This window comes from Lissotriton vulgaris, chromosome 1_1, assembly GCF_964263255.1.
Source record: "Lissotriton vulgaris chromosome 1_1, aLisVul1.2, whole genome shotgun sequence".
In the NCBI taxonomy this organism is placed as follows: domain Eukaryota; kingdom Metazoa; phylum Chordata; class Amphibia; order Caudata; family Salamandridae; genus Lissotriton; species Lissotriton vulgaris.
This window is the reverse complement of record NC_141685.1, coordinates 951,473,620-951,490,893: the sequence shown is the minus strand read 5'-3', so window position 1 is coordinate 951,490,893 and position 17,274 is coordinate 951,473,620. Positions and strand designations below refer to the sequence as shown.

General features: G+C 49.9%; 1 protein-coding gene across 8 annotated transcripts in view; it reads left to right on the top strand.

Moving 5' to 3' along the window:
* BAZ2A (bromodomain adjacent to zinc finger domain 2A) overlaps positions 1–17,274 on the top strand; it is a 1,275,716-nt gene that overhangs the window by 1,059,187 nt on the left and 199,255 nt on the right. The window lies entirely within an intron of this gene.

Sequence of the window (17,274 nt, the reverse complement as noted above, 5' to 3'; positions counted from 1 at the left end):
AGCAAACCGGGCCGAAGACGGCTGTAATGCCAGAAACCGGTCCCCGGGAGCTTGTTTCCTTCCCAGTGTAAGAATTGGCTTTTGTAGTTTGGTTTGCCCTGTTCCCATCATGCACTGGGACAGGAACAGACTAATTTGCATACAGCCAGGTTCTGAAACTGGGATGGTGCAGTGAGCTAAAAAACGGTGTTGGATCTAGCCCTGATCTCTTGACTGGGTGAGAGCTTTCTGCTTAATTCAGAGACTCTGTCCCTCACCACCCCTTGTTGTAAATTTTTTTTGTCCACCCTAAGCGTGGAAGGGTATTCTCAGATGTGAGACCCTTGCTCATTGCACCATCAGGATTCAAGCAAACCGGGCCGAAGACGGCTGTAATGCCAGAAACCGGTCCCCGGGAGCTTGTTTCCTTCCCAGTGTAAGAATTGGCTTTTGTAGTTTGGTTTGCCCTGTTCCCATCATGCACTGGGACAGGAACAGACTAATTTGCATACAGCCAGGTTCTGAAACTGGGATAGTGCAGTGAGCTAAAAAACGGTGTTGGATCTAGCCCTGATCTCTTGACTGGGTGAGAGCTTTCTGCTTAATTCAGAGACTCTGTCCCTCACCACCCCTTGTTGTACATTTTTTTTGTCCACCCTAAGCGTGGAAGGGTATTCTCAGATGTGAGACCCTTGCTCATTGCACCATCAGGATTCAAGCAAACCGGGCCGAAGACGGCTGTAATGCCAGAAACCGGTCCCCGGGAGCTTGTTTCCTTCCCAGTGTAAGAATTGGCTTTTGTAGTTTGGTTTGCCCTGTTCCCATCATGCACTGGGACAGGAACAGACTAATTTGCATACAGCCAGGTTCTGAAACTGGGATGGTGCAGTGAGCTAAAAAACGGTGTTGGATCTAGCCCTGATCTCTTGACTGGGTGAGAGCTTTCTGCTTAATTCAGAGACTCTGTCCCTCACCACCCCTTGTTGTAAATTTTTTTTGTCCACCCTAAGCGTGGAAGGGTATTCTCAGATGTGAGACCCTTGCTCATTGCACCATCAGGATTCAAGCAAACCGGGCCGAAGACGGCTGTAATGCCAGAAACCGGTCCCCGGGAGCTTGTTTCCTTCCCAGTGTAAGAATTGGCTTTTGTAGTTTGGTTTGCCCTGTTCCCATCATGCACTGGGACAGGAACAGACTAATTTGCATACAGCCAGGTTCTGAAACTGGGATGGTGCAGTGAGCTAAAAAACGGTGTTGGATCTAGCCCTGATCTCTTGACTGGGTGAGAGCTTTCTGCTTAATTCAGAGACTCTGTCCCTCACCACCCCTTGCAGTAACTGACATTGGCGCACTGTGGTGGTGCTTATATGGGTAACGCAGGCGTCACTTCCAGCGCGGGCAACACCGATGTCACGCAGAGCCGACCGACGCCACCTACCAACGCGCAGGGGTATTTCTAGAGGAAAAGTCCTACGGATCCAGCCTCAGAAATTGAAAGGTAAGGTATCTGCGGCTAGATCATGTCTACCAGATATTGCATTGCCAAAGATAACTAACTTGTTTATCTGAAAGAAACAGTTAGTTATAGATTCCTTACCTTAGAATTACCCCCAGGTGTCAGCCTGGATCTGGAAAGTTTTTTCGTTAGCAATATCCCTGTGCGTCGTACGGTGGCGTTGTCGACTTCGCATTCGTCGTCCGCGTCATGGTCGCCGGTATGACGTTGTGGTAGCGACTTAGACGCCGCCCTCGCACGCTGACGTCAGTTTTCTTTCTCCACGCCAGCAAGTGCAGATCCGTAGAGAGCTGTACCTCCAGTCACTTTTTGACTGATTTTTTTCTCGACTTTTGTCGACTTCATTATTTTGAGTCCATCGATTACTGTTGTACGAGGGATGCCTGACTTCAAGTCTTGCGGTTCCTGTAACCAACTGATGTCAGTGACGGATCTGCACCGCATGTGCCTCTACTACCTGGAGGGCAACCACAACCCCAAGTCGTGCTCCGACAGCCGAACCATGGCCCGAAGTCTTTGCGGGAGCGGTCCTGAAAGCTACTCAAGGCTCTGCACCTTTCGAGGACCCGATCGCGTAAGAGGTCGAGGGACCAGTCGCAGAACCAACACCATTTTTCTATTAAGTCTTCGCACGTGGGGTCAGGTAAGTCGAAGAAGCATTGTCGCTCTTCGACTTCTCCCCAGCCGACGTGACGAGGGATGCGTGTGGTGCCCCTCCCGCGGCTCCACGTGCAGAGTCCGCAGGGTTGGCTCAGGGCTTCCCTCCCTTCCCGGGACCCAGACGACTCCTGCCTTGCTTCCAGTTTTCTGCAAAGCGATGCATGCCCTCTTTGGGCAGCCTGACTCCGCCGGCGCGCCTTCTTGCCCTGCAGACTTGGCTGGGAGACCTGGGCCTTTGACGCCAGCAGCTCCGGCCTTGACACCGCAGGGTCCCCTTTGATCCGGATCGGTGCCATTCGACCCCGTAACACCATTACCGGCGCCGACTCCACCGGCAACACGTCCCCAGCCGACGTCGACCCCGGCCTCCACCTCGAGGTAGATACTGAACCGGACCGATGCCGATGGGTACTTTTGTGCCCCTGTTCTACCCTGGCTATTTGAGGACAGATTGGCAACCAGAAGAGTGTAAGGAGGACTGGGAGGGGTCTGGGAACCCTTTAACCGACCAGCCAGGTTATGAACCGGACAGGCGAGAGGACCTGGGGGAAGCCAGTGGTCTGGATACATCCCCAGACCTTGGCATATTGTCTCCTCCTAAAGTGGCTACAGAGGAGTGATACGCAGTGGTGTTGCGTAGGGCGGCCGAGGCTCTCCACCGCGAGCTACCTAGGGTGGCTGTCAGGACTAACTTCCTGACGTAGGTGCTTCAACCAGCAGCTTCTCTTCGGAGCCCTGCTGCTGTGTAATGAAGCCCTCACAAACGTCCTTTTGGGCTCCTGGTCCAGGCCCAACACAGGGGCTCCTGTGGACAGAATGATTGCTCGACGCCACCGCCTGGCCCCAGGCGACTCCAGTTTCCTCTCCCAACATCCCACCCCTGAGAGCTTGGTGGTCCAAGCCTCCACGTCCAAAGGCGCATTCCCTAACGCACCACCCGATATGGAATCAAAAAAGCTGAAACACCTTGGGAATAAGATGTTTTCTTCCTCCACCTTGGGACTGCAGTCGGTAAACACTGCATGTCTGTTGGGCCGTTACACCCACTCTGTGTGGGATATGGTAGCGCAAGTGCTGCCATAGTGCCCGGAGGAGGCTCGGGCCATGCTCTCCTGAGCAGTCGCCGAGGGGAGAGACGCAGCAAAGTTTACCATCTGCTGTGGGCTGGATTCCGCCGACTCACTAGGCAGGACGATTTCCACATCGGTAGCCCTTCTACCCTACGCCTGGTTGAGGTCGACTGGTTTTTCGGGGGATGTCTAATCCACTCTTATGGACATGCCCTTTGATGGCCGTCGCCTTTTCGGCGATAAGGCAGACAGCGCGCTAGAGCGCCTTAAGGACCCGAGCTACGGCCAGATCCTTGGGCCTCTCCACCATCCGCCCTGCGCAGTCTACCTTTTGCCCCTTTCATGGCTACGGAAGGGGTGCCCCACCACATTCCCTCCATGGCCACAGGCTGGCGCAGGCTATTCGGCCTCAGCACAGTCGGGGGCGTGGGAACCACCGTTGTGGTTCTGGGACCAACCAGCAGGCCAGTCTACCACAACCCCCTCTGCAGCAGCCTCCAAACCCTGCTAGTCCGACCTTTCAGGGCCACCTAACACCCGTGGGAGGCAGGATTCCCCATCACCCCCCTCCTCCCCGTACTGGCTCATTATCACGTCAGACAGGTGGGTTTTGCACATAGTCCGAAGGCGCTACTCCCTCCCCTTCTAGACTGCCCCTCCATCCATGCCACCTCAGTACCATCCCATGTTGGAGGATTATCTGGCCCTTCTCCAACAGGGCGTTTTGGCACGCTTGGTCAAGGGAGCCATCAATCGTGTTCCTGTTCCGGAAGTAGGTCGTGGTTGCTATCCCCACTACTTTCTGGTGCCCAAGAAGGACAAAGGCCTGAGTTCTGAGTTCTATCTTGGAGAAGTTCGAAATCTTGACGCTCGCTCAGGTCCTGTCTGCCCTCGACCCTGGAGATTGGATGGTAGTGTTGGACTTGCAGGACGCTTACTTTCATATCCACGTCCTGCTGGCCCACCGTCGCAACCTGCGGTTCACTGTAGGCCACAAGCATTTTCAGTTTACCGTGCTCCGCTTTGGCCTTACAAGTGCCCCTCGGTGTTCACGAAAGTGTTGGTGGTGGTCGCAGCTCATCTGCGCAGATCATGGTTTCCAGTCTTCTCCTATCTCGACGACTGGCTGTTGAAGGCGGGCTTACCTCAGGCTGTCGTCTCCCACCCCCAGACTACGGCCGACCTATAGCTCCACATCAACCTTCTGGAGCTTCGGGCAATTAGTCTTGCACTAAAGGCATTCCTTCCGTCTGTCCAGGGAAGAGTAGTGCAGGTGTTCACAGACAACACCACAGCCATGTGGTACTGCAACAAACAGGGCAGGGTGGGGTCGGGGACCCTATGTCAAGACGCCCTCCGCCTCTGGACATGGCTGGAACATAAGGGCATATCCCTGGTGGTTCAACATCTGGTAGGTTCGCTGAACGCCAGGGCGGACAAACTCGGCTGCAGGTGGATGATGGATCATGAATGGCGTCTTCATTCGGAGGTGGTGCAAGGTCTTTTTCAGCAGTGGGGAGAGACTTGGTTAGATCTATTCGCCACCGAAGAGAACGCGCAATCTCAGCAATTCTGTGCATTGGATGTCCAAGGCAGAACTCGCTAGGCTACACTTTTCTTCACAAATGGAGTTGCGGTCTTCTCCAAGCCTTTCCCCCTACTCCACTACTGCCCAGAGTGCTGAAGAAGATCAAGCGCGACCGGGCCCAAGTCATTCTTGTGGCTCCGGATTGGGCACGAAGAGTCTTGTATCCCGAGCTGCTCAACATGGCCATCGATCCTCTGATCCGACTGCCTCTTCGGGAGGATCTTCTGTCACAGCAGCAGGGGACTGTCCTCCACCCAAACCTGTCTAGCCTCCACCTTCTTGTGAGGAGATTGAGCTGCAGCAGCTAACGTCAGTTGACCTGTCTCCAGAAGTCTGTGATGTTAACTTGCCAGCCAGGCGTCCCTACACTAAGACGATATACGCCTGCAGATGGAACAAATTTGTGGCATGGTGCACAGCAAAGCTTGTGGATCCTCTTTCTGACCCTCTTTCTGAGGTTCTCTTATTCCTCCTTTCTTTGGCCCAGCAGGGATCTGCTGTGGGCACTCTAAAGGGCTACATCTTGGCCACTTCAGCCTTCCTTAGGCTCCCTGATCAGCCTTCCCTTTTCAAGTCCCCTGTTGTAAATAGATTACTTATGGGCATTACTCATCTTTTTCCTCCTGTTCCCTTTGTACTGCCCCAGTGGGACTTGAACTTGGTTCTTACCTATCTTATGTGCGCTCCCTTTGAGCCACTACATAACTGTCCTCTCAGAGTTCTCACTTTGAAAATTGCAATTCTAGTGGCTATCACCTCTGCACGCAGAGTGAGTGAGCTAGAAGCTCTTTCATCCAAGCCTCCCTTTCTGGCTGTCCATCCGGACAAGATCGTTCTTAGAACTAGACCTTCCTTTCTTCCAAGGTGGTTACTTCTTTCCACATTGGCCTAACATCACTTTGCCCACCTTCGAAAGAGGAAGAGCGGCTCCACCGTCTGGATCCAAAAAATGTGCTTTCATTCTACTTGGATTGCACCAAACTATTCCGGGTGGATGACCAGCTCTTTGTTGGTTATGTGGGCGCTAAGAAAGGTCGGGCTGTGCACAAACGAACCATCTCCAGGTGGGTTGTTCTGTGCATCAAAGCCTGCTATTCTTAGGCAAAGAAGGAGCATCCAGTGGGGCTGCGCGCCCATTCCACCAGGGCGACGGCAGCTACTCCTACTTTGGGATGAGGAGTCCTCCTAAATGACATCTGTCAGGCGACTACTTGGGCATCGCTGCACACGTTAGCCAAACACTACTGCCTAGAAATCCAAGTCCAGAGAGATGGCTACTTTGGCCGTTCTGTTCTCCAGGATTTTCTGGTGTGAACTTGGTTCGCAGACCCACCTCCGGGGTTGGTACTGCTGGGGTATTTATTCTAAGGTAAGGAATCTATAACTAACTGTTTCTTTCAGAAGAACAAGTTACTTACCTTCGGTAACGATATATCTGTAAGAAACATAGGTTAGTTATAGATTCCTTACCGTCCCACCCATCCTCCCCGTTCTGCGAACTGACTTCTAGGGTTAAGGATTCCCTTTCAGGGCCCTAGTTTTGCGCACCAGTGGTCAGTGTCTTGCATGGCTCTGTGCTCTGGTGTGGAAAGTCATTTACAGAACTGACAGCGCACGAGGGCGGCGTCTAAGTAGCTACTGCAATGTCATCCTGGCGACCCCGACGAACGCAGAGTCGCCAACGTCACCTTCCGATGCGCTGGGGCACTGCTGATAAAAAAACTTTCCAGATCCAGTCTGACGCCTGGGTGTGATTCTAAGGTAATGAATCTATAACTAACCTATGTTTCTTACGGACATATAGTTACCGAAGGTAAGTAACTTGTTCTACATGTATGGATTATGATCTTTCTGGATCTCAAGGATGCACAGTTCTGCATCCCCTTGTACTCAACTCACTGGAATTATGCATGCTTTTAAGTGAGTGGAAAATATTATGAAGGCAAAGTTCGGTAAGCAGTCCGCCCCAAGAACATTTACCAGATGTCTTGTGGTGGTTGCACACCTGTTGCTACTGAAGCAACCGGCTGATAAGGTGGAACTCTCAGCATATATGTCCCGACAACGCTTTCGTCACAGATTTGATTTAATATTCATTTTAAAGAAGTCCGGTTTTCAACCCTAATAAATATAAACTTTTCTTTGTGCAGCACAAAATGTAGCAGTGGGAAAAGCCTACCTGACTAGAGCGAAACTTTACACCTTCTGATATATTTAGAAAAGTGCTGATACTGTTAGGAACAATGGCTTTTGCATTGCAATGATAGCAAATGCTAACCTGCTCATGCAACCAGTGCAAATATGTCAAGCACATCAGTGGTCACCGGAGAATGGGGTATGGAACGATCTATTGTTGCTACTAGGAAATGTCAAGCACAAACTACAATAGCATCATCCAAAATATTTACCAACAGCCACACCATTATTAAACCCACAGCCACAAGTAAACATCAATACGGACATTCTGCTTTTGGGGCAAGGGTAACGGGGAACAGTATAAATCAGGGATGACATCCAAAGTAGAGGGATTTTTACAGAGAAGCAGAATCACATTAGTTGGCTAGATTTTAGAGTGTTTCCAGTTGTGTTAAAAACGTTTCAAAGATCCTTTGCAACAGGTTGTTGATTTGCACAGACAACTTGACAGCCACAAATTACATACAACAGCAGGGCGGCACACACTAGCCCCAAATGTTGCTGATGGTGCAAAGCATTAGGAAGTGGGCCAACAATCACCAGATTGCACTGTTGGTGGAACATCTTCCAGGAGTATGAAGACCTAAGCATAGACATGAGCAGGGACCATCAAGAAATTCACAAGTGGGAGATTAACACTAAGATACCTCAGGGTTACTTTCACAAACAGAAAATTCCACAGCTCGATCTGTTTGCAACCAATGCATACAAGAAATTTCAAATATACGCCTCCAGGTTTTCCCAGTCACTTGGGAATTACCTGCGGATTTTTTGGTCAGATAACTAGCATATATTGTTCCCTCCACTCCAGTCCCTTATGTGGTATGTAATAGGTTTTGTTGACCTTGACCTACATTGCTTCCTCATGAGCACCACACCCCTGATGCTCAGCCCTGTTGTAGATGTCGTTTTTTTATCCTCCCCAGAAACTGCTGCTAAGAAAAACATGGTTGTCACAGCAGCAGGATCAACTCTCAAACCAACATCCAGTTACACTAAATCCAATGATTTTGATATCTGAGGTCTTAAATTGTTTTTTATGAAAAGCTTGGAGAAGAATGGTGGTTCTTATGGAAGTTTGATGACCTGCTACCAGAAAATGTTATCCAGCCAAATGAAAGTACTTTGTACATCACTGTGCTAGAATCTGATGCCATACTTAATACACCAATTAAACTCTGGTCTTGCTTGCACTACCAGGATTTGGCAGCAGTAACTGCATGAATAAAAATCTTGGAATTCCTATACATTTTCAAGCTCTCAGGCTTTTTTTGAAGGATTAACTAGATATATAGACACTCAATTATCAGCTTGGGAATTGGCTATTGTTCCAACTTTAGTAATGGGACCACATTATAACCCTTTGCACTCCACTTCCTTTCATGGAAAGTGGCTTTCTTCATAGCATTACTTTTTTTGTACAGAGTAAATAAGTGACGAGCTTCGTCAGTGGGAGAGCCATACTACCACCTAAAACAAACAAAAAACTTTTCCTACCAACGTATCTGTTTCTTCACCTTTTCGTATCAATCTATTTAACCAGACGAGAAGCACTTGCTGAGAGATATTTGCATATACGAAACAAGTGAAGAGCTTTGATGTATATCCTACATGCTAATCTACAAAGGTTCCCCAACTATTTGCCACAATTGCGCAGCCGCATTTAGGAAATGCCTTTTCAAAGACTAGGATAGCTAGATGAATTATGAGGTGTATTGACTTATCTTTCTCTAAAACCATTTGCATATTATCTAATGTAACACAATCACCTGCTATTCTTAAAACAGGAGTTACATTTGCCTTTTTAGGCAACAACACATTAGCTGACATTTGCAAAACAGCCACTTGGTCTTCGGTTAACATATTTGACACAAAAGAGCAAATATATGAGCACAAATGAGCACCAAAGGAAACAGGCAAACAGGTTTAAAACTGCTATCTGATAGAGACCTCTAGCCCCAGATTCCTTAACTTAGAATAGCCTGCAGGCGTCAGTCTGGATCCAGAGAACTTTCAGCAGTGCCTCTGCGTGCCAGGAGACGGCGTCGCATGGCTCCGACTTGACGTCGTCCACAGATGTGATGTCAGTGGAGACATATAAGTCCCTACCGGCGCGCTGATGTCCGTTTTTCTTCTTTTCCTCGTCTACAACGCAGGTCCAGGAGAAGCGGATCCTCTGGCCTATTTTTGGGCCTTTCTGGTGCTTTTTCGCGTCCGGGGAACAGTGTGCAATGGTTTCTGGCTTCAATTCGTGTGAGACCTGTACACGGCAGAAGTTGGCGGCGGATACACACATGATTTGTATGTGGTGCTTGGGGAAGCACCACGACTCTGAGGAGTGCAACGCTTGTCGGCGGCTGAAGCCGAAGTCCCGCTGGAACGTAAAATGAAGTTATTGACCCTCGGAGTCCAAGCGGCGCCGGTCTCCATCTCCAGCGGATGAGTCCGAGTGCCCTGACTCCGATTTCGGAGTTGCTGCGACTTCGGGAGTCTGCCCGGTGGGCCTCCCCTTTCAGACGTCGGGCCGCAGTCCTCCTATGGTGTCAGAGCACATCCTGCGGGTCTCCCTGCGGCGTCGGATGCGGGTGCAACAGTGGACTTGTCTCCGGGTCGACGACGTTCCACACCACATTCTCCTGTTGCGGTGGAGGTCGAGTTGATGCTGTCCCGACGCCAGTCGATGGAGGCTCCTTCAGCGTTTGTCGATACCGATATGGTGCCCTCCCGACATCGTTCAGTGTCAGAGACGTCTTTTCCTGTTCCCTTAATGATTGATGATGAGGCCCCTGGGGGTTAACCCCCCGTGTTGCTTGAGTGTTCTTCAAAACATGGGGATGTGGAGCAGTTCCCCAAACGTCCTAGGGCTGCGCAACCATGACTGGTTAGCCTGCAACCGTCCCCCAGTTATGACCTCCTGTGACCCCCTAGAATGGCCACAGAGGCCAGTGTAGTTTTTGCACAAGTGGTTCGTAAGGCTGCAGACATCTTACAGCTCCAGCCTCCTCCTATGTCGCTGCCTTCCGATCCTTTGTTGGATATGCTCCATCAAGGCAATGCAGAAGTTGAGCCTCGCTGCCATTTGGCGGGTTGTTGTACGACATTCTGCTGGGGACTTTGGCGAGGCCCTCTTCGGTGGACCCTGTGGGTCATGCACATCATCATCACCCTGCCCCAGATGACTCTGTCTGTCTGTCTCTATATCCTAGGGCTCAAGGGCTAATGGCCCAGGCAGCCTCAGCTTCACTGTCCTCGACCTTCCCTCTCATGCTTCCACCCACGAGGGAGTCTCGCTGGTTAGAGTCATGTGGTCGACACATATTTGCGTCTGCGAGCTCTGGCCTTCGATCTTGAACAGTTCCTGCGTGTTCGCACGGGCTACATTCGCCCTCTGGGATTCGATCGAGCGTCTCCTTCCATCCCTTCCGGGCGGCCCTCGAGTTGAACTATCCCGGGTGCTCCAAGATGGTCATGAGCTGCACCAGTTTTCAATTCGCCATGAACACTACTGATTCTGTGGCCAGGCCCATTGCTTTGCGTCGCCATGCTTGGCTACAGGACAGCAGCTTTCCTGACAATGTTCAGGAGCGTCTCAGAGATTTGCCTTTTGATGGGGCTCGCCTTTTTGACGGCCATGCTGTGAGAAAGTGCCATCTTTCTTGCCTTGGTATGCCCCCACTTTTTTCTGAATTTCTGATGTGCTTTGACTGAGTGTGCCCTGTGCTCCTCCCAACCAGGTACCCAGGGCCTGTGTTCCTTCCCTAAAACTGTGCTGAAACAAAACCCAATTGGCATCTATGGCCACCTGTCATCCCCTAGTAATTGGTACCCAGGGCATGGTGACCAGGGAAGACCCGTGAGGCATGGAGCACTTATTGTGCCACCTTCAGGGGCCCTGTACCCTGGCACCCACACACTGCCTTTGCAGGCTGAGTGCCTAAGTACAGAACTAAAACCAGAGTCGACGTGGCACACATCCCTGGATTTAATGTAAAATGCACCAGAGGGCATCTTAGAGATGCCCTCTGAAACCCTAACCTACAATCCACGTCTGGCTGAGTGGCTGCCACATCACAGACATGTTGCTGGACCCCTGGGTAGGAAAGCCCCCGCTCTCCTGGGCCTGCAACAATGCACAACCTGGGCGAGGTGCTAGGTCTCCTCCCCTAGGATGGGCAGAGGGAAGCTTCAAAGGCCTCTGTGAGCTTCTCCAGACCATTTGCTGTACCCAGCCCCCACCAGTCCTGCCCCACACTCTAGCGGGAAGACTGGCGGGAAAAACTACGTCAGGAAGGGGGGGTTGCCAGCCTGTGCCAACTCCACCCCTCAGGTGGGGGAGATGTGGTGAAGCACGACCCCGGGCTCTGGCCATCTTGAAGATGGAGAGCCCTGCCCTATCACAGCTAGGCTCCTGCCCCCTTCCCACAGGAGAGGAGCAGGCTAGGGGGTGTACCCACCCCAGGGCAGGAACCCATTGGTCCCTGTCCTTGCCCTACCTGTAACGCCCCTAAATTCTGTATTTAGGGGCTCCCTAAACCTTCCTTCCTCAGATCCCAATACCAAAAAGAAGAAAGAAGATCAAGAAGAAGACCCGCCGTGCAACTGCTAACAACAGGACAACAACAACTGACTCGGCCCCAGCCCTACCGGCCTGTTGATCCTGGAACCTGCTCCTGCCTGAACCCGGCGACCCCCGCGGACAGCAACCTTGGGACACCCAGAGGACCTGCCTGCCTTGACCCTCTTGAAGATTGGGACTCCCATCAGCAGAGGCTCTGCTGCAACAACCCACCTGGTGCCTACGAGGGAGCTCCGGACCAGCCCACTCTGCACCAGCCGAGCCACCCGAACCAAGACCACGAGGACTTCCCCCGGCTACTGGGACCCAAAGTCCAGTGCCCAAAGACCCTCCTCGACGAACCAGCCGACGCCTGCAGACTCAGAACCAGGGGCTACCCCAACCGCGACCAGCAGAGGGTAAGCTTACCGACCCCCAAAGACACCTCTGCACCCGGCGCCCTACAGCTCCCTGTGCCTCCCTTTGAGGTACCTACCTGTGCTTCAAGATCCCAACTTACCTCTTGAAGTGCTGGTCACCCCTGGAGACTCACCGTCCCCGAGCCTGCAGCCTTTGTTCCTTTTTTATCTTGCCCATTGGATAGCATTGAGCACCCGAAGGCTAAAAAGCACCCTGCACCCAGCCGCCCGAGTGCCGCTGGCTGTGAACCCTGTGTCCTATCCTACTTCCCCCTTGCCCTGAGCAAGTGACCAGGAGCCCAGCTCCCACAGCCGCGTGGCCTGCTAGCCACCAACCGAAGGCCCCCCTTCTATCATTGGGTCTACCTACCTCTGCTCCCGGCCGCCCCTGGGAGTGAACTAACTGTAATTACCTGACCCTGGGGGACCCCTGAGTCTATACCCAGAACCTTCCAACTTCACCAACCAAGTACTCACCTGGAAACCGGTAATTTACTTACCTGCCATTGGATAACATTGACTCATTGTGACTCGAACATTTTCTAAGTGTGAAGTTTTGAAACCTGAAAATATTCACATAAAATCAGCCAAAGGCTGAATTCCGAATTACTCACCTATGATCAGGGGAGAAACCAGTGCTGTACCTTTCAGCCCTGTACTGTACCGCAAAAGTAATCTCTAGCGGGGTTACTAGTAATCTGTTTTTTCTCCATAGGAACCCATTGTCTGTTTTTCTATGAAATTTCTTCTAAGTGTCTACTTTTGAAAACTTGAAATATTCTTTAAAAATCACACGAAATACTGAAACGCAATTACCTACCTGTTTTGAGTTAAGACCCCAGTGCTGGCCCTAGGAGACCAGTGCTGGGTTACAAAAGTAACGCAATCGTACTTTACCTGCAACCTGAATTTTCTCCCATTGAATAACATTGTCAGATTTCCTTTGATAAGTTTCTGTGAACTTTTAAAACAGCTTTATATTCATGAAAATTCACTACAGTAACTAAAACGTTTTTGCTAACCTCGTTTCAGCTTAGACCCCAGGACTGAATCTCAGATCTAGTCCTGGGACTACTAAAGTAATCTATATAGTAATCAACTGTACTTACATGTGGAAAACCCATTGAGCTCAATGCTATAGTGTGTGTTAGGAATGTGTTGCTTACTGTCAATACTGTATTAATTGTGTGCACAAACTTTATTGCTCCTTTCCAAAGTAATTACATGAGAGAACTCATAACAAGAAAAGTATATTTTTATAACTGTTGGTTCTAAAAATAAAACACCTATATCTGTGGATATAAAAACAATTGGCCTGGAGTTCAGTCCTTGAGTGTGTGAAACCTTTTGCTGACTGAGTGTGTACAACAAATGCTTTACACTGTACTCTGGTACTGCCTTACTGCTCGACTAAGCTACCACTTTGGAGAATAAGGTCAGTTCTGACTTTAACCTCTGTTATACCTCTGGGGTTGGTGGACTCTATACACACTGTCCTTCATTCTAGTCCAGTATATATAGAGCCACTTTCTCACACATGCGAACTCAGCGGTCCAGCGTTTCATGTCCGGATTTCCATGAATAGTTTTGTTCTAGTCCCTCGTTGAGGACTTCTTGTTGCTTTAGCTGCAGTAATAATACCGTTTTTCTCTGTTATCCATGTCTGGGTTCAAGCATTTATTTCCCAGACAAACACTACTCCTTGGCAGCTGTTTTATGCAATTATTTGTACTCCTCTTCCTATGAGCTAGCCTCAAGAGGTGATCCCTTGCTTTCTTATGGGGTTGTGACTTACGCTTTGTGGGGTATCTGTTGGTTATTGTATAGCCCTTCTACTTTGCCACAGGATGTTTCTGTGCAAGGTTCCAGGTTCTTCCTGGTTAGTGTAGATCCTTTCTGAGGATCCTCGTGAGGTCCTCCTTGGATCGTTCTTCTTCTTCCCCCTTGGGGTAATTTTCTATAGTGAATGGATGAGCTTCCCCTTTGGGGAATTGTTCATTATCCATGCTATGAGCTATAGCGATATGGTTCACGCTCTGCCTCCTGTGTTTTTAATTCTTCCCTGGTATGTAATCCACAGGGGTCGCGTGTCTCCTTCTAGGAGCCTGTGTGTTTGTATTTCACAGTGGTCCGTAGTTCTCTCCTGCCTCATGACTGCAAAGTTCTCAAGAGTCTTGTGGAATTTTCACCACGACTGGTTCTTCTGGTGTTTTTCCCGTCTTGCAATTTTTTGTCTTGACAATCCTTCAAGCTTTTCGCTGTATTTCCACCCCTCTTTTGTCTGGTTTGGCTGTCTATTCCGGCACCTAGTGTCTTTTTGTTCTACTGCCGGAACAGTTTCTGTTCTGATTCCATTTTGGCTCTGCCTGTGCATACACACTGAGTACCTTCATCAGGGAAAGAGATCTATATACAAATATGTGTGTGTGTGTGTGTGTGTGTGTGTGTGTGTGTGTGTGTATACATACATCCATGTACAAAAATATATGTACATATGTCTTCATGTATAACTGTGAGAGGGTACACGTCTATGTTCTTACACGTCTATGTTCTTTTCCTTTTGGCGTATCCAAGGTTTTCCTGCCCTAGATTAAGCATCTCTTTTTTCTCTCTCTCTCTCTCTCCATCTGTTTTTTATGAGAGCGAATCTTGGGTGGGAGCGAGTCTTGGGTGGGGATCCAACTTCTGTCGGTCTTCTTTCACCTACGTGCTTCTGTGTTTGGTTGATCAAAATACCTTCCTCATGATACGTTCCGTGTCTTCTGCCAACGCATATGTGATGTCACTGCTGCATTTCACAGGCTTTCGCTTATGCTTAGTGTGGCTCCTACGGTCCACACTGTCTGGTATGTGTGTCCCTTTCTCCTCCAATATATATTTCCTTGTGGTCAAGGGTTGTCATCTGTACATGGATGACATTCTGTACTATGCATGTATTCACTGTTATGCATGCTCCTTTGTGCGATCTGACTTTGTCATGCTTGTTGTTCTTTCTCCAGTACTCGATTTTTTGGAGATCCTTGGGATCCTGCGCCTAGTTTTTGTTTATCTTTTTATTGCAGAAGCGTATGGATTTCTTGCCATTGGGCCCTGGTCTTCTGTTTCCTGTGGCTTCCCTTCGTCCCTTCCTGGAAGGTGCAAGTTTAATTGTTTCCTATATGGACTGTAGTGCCATTGCCTTTCCTTGTTCAACCCTCCTGTTTAGATTTTTTTGGGGTGGATGGGTCTGGTGTCAGCCCTGCTGGCACTGCTGTTCCCTTCCTGTTGTAGTCCGTCGTTAAGGACGGATCAGTTCCCCTGGAACTTGGTGGTTTCAGTTGCAGACCCTCCTCCTATGGGGTATGGCTTTGGTATCTATTCTAAGTTAAGGAATCAGCGGCTAGATGTCTCTCTCAGATGAACAAGTTACTTACCTTCGGTAATGTTGTATCTGGTAGAGACACAGTCTGGCTGCAGATTCCTTAAAGCCCACCTATCCTCCCCGCTCTGCGAGGACCTTTCAGGTTCGGTTTGTACCTACTAGGTTGTCTGCCAGTGGTCTCTGTCTTCCCATGTGTTACCCTTCTTCACATCCGTTCCAGGTCTGGATGCCCTGTTCTGTTACCTGTGGCATCTCCACCCAGTCCTGTCATGGTGTGGCGGTCTCCCTTATCTATCCATGCTTCGGCACCCTGGTCCCTTCCAGGCTGGAACTTGTCATGTTTCTTCCCATTCCCTCCCTGCTGCCTTTCACCATGAGTTGAGGTCTACTCGACTGTGCAGTCGGTTGCATGTTTTCTGTTGGTAAAGTGTGGTTTGTTGACATCTCAGGCATGTTGTTACAGCCCTATGGTCCCGTACCATAACAATCCTAATGTTGCAGACTGCTTGTTATTTATCATAACATTCATTTCACTTGCAGCTTGCCTCCTGGGAGGGTATGGTTCTTCGCTTATGCGGATCTGCTTCTAGGGGCGAGTACTCTGCACTCTTCCTTCAGTTGCTTAAACTTTGAAGTGTTTTTCTATGACATGCATTCTGCTGTTTCATGAAATTTTCTTCATTATTGTCGTTGTTTCAAAGAATTTCATTCTTTTTTCGCATACTGTTCCCACAGTCTCATAGTTTTTGTGACGGCTCCGTGTTGTGGCGCGGAAAAATTTCACAGTAGAAAACTGATTTCAGCGCGCCAGGAGAGACTTATATGGCTCTACTGACGTCACATCCGTGGATGACGTCAGTGTGGAGTGTACAACGCCGTCTCCTGGCGCGCAGAGACTCTGCTGAAAATTCTCCGGATCCAGACTGACGCCTGGAGGATAGTCTAAGTTAAGGAATCTGCGGCTAGACTGTGTCTCTACCAGATACGTTGTTACAGAAGGTAAGTAACTCGTTCTTCTGTACCATGTTCTCAACTTCTTGCAGGGCCCTGCCTTAAAGGGGAAGTTTCCACAACTATGCTGTGTCTTCACAGACTGTGAACTACAGCACCAACACATGATGCAAGCTGAATATGTTTCTTACCTTCAAATAAAGTTTGCAGTGATGTAGAATGTCAGTGCACCCTTTTTCTTCTCTATATGAAGGACATCTGGTGGGTTCTCACTACTTCATACTCGCTACGCACTCCGACACCGAAAACTTCACAGTTTGCAAAAATATTCAGACAGTGCTATGATGTAGAATGTCAACAAGTGCTCTCCGGGCTCCAGGGAAATGATCATAAGTCATTCTCCGCAAGGCCAAAACTAAAAGCACTGCCAGGAGGCTCTGCGCCTCTGGCAGTGGCTGGAACATCAGGGCGTGACCCTGGTGGTTAAACACCTGGCAGGTTCTCCGAACGCCAGGGTGGACAAACTCAGCCGGCGGTGCATGATGGATCACAAATGGCCTCTCAACTCAGATGTGGCGCAAGGCCTCTTTCTGCAGTGGGGAGAGCCTTGGTTAGATCTATTCGCCACAGAAGAGAACGCGCAATGTCATCATTTCTGCGTGCTGGAATTTCCAAGGTGGCACTCGCTCGGAGACACTTTTCGTCGTGAGTGGAGTTGCGGTCTGTTGTACGCCTATACTACTTCTGCCCAGAGTGCTGACGAAGATCAAGCGCGACCGGGCCCAAGTTATCCTTGTGGCTCCGGACTGGGCTCGAAGGTACTGGTATCACGAGCTACTCAGTATGTCTGTCGGTCCCCCAGTTCGTCTGCCTCTTCAGGAGGACCTTCTGTCGCAGCAGCAGGGGACGGTACTCCACCCGAACCTGTCCAGTCTCCACCTACATGCTTGGAGATTGAGCGGCGACAGTTGAGGCCATT